This window comes from Branchiostoma floridae, chromosome 2, assembly GCF_000003815.2.
Source record: "Branchiostoma floridae strain S238N-H82 chromosome 2, Bfl_VNyyK, whole genome shotgun sequence".
Classification (NCBI taxonomy): Eukaryota; Metazoa; Chordata; class Leptocardii; order Amphioxiformes; family Branchiostomatidae; genus Branchiostoma; species Branchiostoma floridae.
The window spans coordinates 18489546-18490746 of NC_049980.1; the positions used below are offsets into that span (position 1 = coordinate 18489546).

At 49.5% G+C, this 1201-nt stretch overlaps 1 protein-coding gene across 1 annotated transcript in view; it reads left to right on the plus strand.

Annotated features, from left to right (window-relative positions):
- LOC118403158 (mesotocin receptor-like) overlaps nt 1-1201 on the plus strand; it is a 23939-nt gene that overhangs the window by 13429 nt on the left and 9309 nt on the right. The window lies entirely within an intron of this gene.

A 1201-nucleotide genomic window follows, 5' to 3' on the forward strand; every position in this document is an offset into this window, starting at 1 on the left:
GAACTTGTTGACGTCCAAATTTGATAAGGTTTGTGCAAAGCGTTCGTCCCCTGGGAAGGGGGGCCCCAAAAGTCCAGGGCTCAACCCAGGGCTAGTCCAAGGCTCACCCCGGTATTTGGGGCCCCCCTCCTCAAATTTCCAAAGCGAGTTCAAAGACCGTTTATCTAGTAAGACATTAAAGTACTTGTGGGGAACTTGTTGACGTCCAAGTTTGATAAGGATTGTGCAAAGCGTTCGTCCCCTTGGAAGGGGGGCCCCAAAAGTCCAGGGCACAACCCGGTATTTTGGGCCCCCCCTCCTTAAATTTCCAAAGCTAGTTCACAGACCGCTTTTTTTAGTAAGACATTAAAGTACTTGTTGGGAACTTGTTGACGTCCAAATTTGATAAGGTTTGTGCAAAGCGTTCGTCCCCTGGGAAGGGGGGGGGCAAAAATTCAAGGGCTCAACCCGGTATTTTGGGGCCCCCCTCCTTAAATTTCCAAAGCTAGTTCACAGACCGCTTTTTGGAGTAAGACATTAAAGTACTTGTTGGGAAATTGTTGATGTCCAAGTTTAATGAGGATTGTGCAGAGCGTTCGTCCCCTGTGAATGGGGGCCCTAAAAGTCCAAGGCTCAGCCCAGGGCTAGTCCAGTGCTCAACCCGGTATTTTGGGGCCCCCCTCCTTAAATTTCCAAAGCTAGTTCACTGACCGCTTTTTGGAGTAAGACATTAAAGTACTTGTGGGGAACTTGTTGACGTCCAAGTTTGATAAGGATTGTGCAAAGCGTTCGTCCCCTGGGAAGGGGGGCCCCAAAAGTCCAGGGCTCAACCCAGAGCTAGTCCAGGGCTCAACCCGGTATTTTGGGGCCCCCCTCCTTAAATTTCCAAAGCTAGTTCACAGACCGCTTTTTGGAGTAAGACATTAAAGTTCTTGTTGGGAACTTGTTGACGTCCAAGTTTGATAAGGATTGTGCAAAACGTTTGTCCCCTTGGAAGGGGGGGGGCCCCAAAAGTCCAGGGCTCAACCCAGAGCTAGTCCAGGGCTCAACCCGGTATTTTGGGGCCCCCTCCTTAAATTTCCTAAGCTAGTTCACAGACCGCTTTTTTTAGTAAGACATTAAAGTACTTGTGGGGAACTTGTTGACGTCCAAATTTGATAAGGTTTGTGCAAAGCGTTCGTCCCCTTGGAAGGGGGGCCCCAAAAGTCCAGGGCTCAACCCA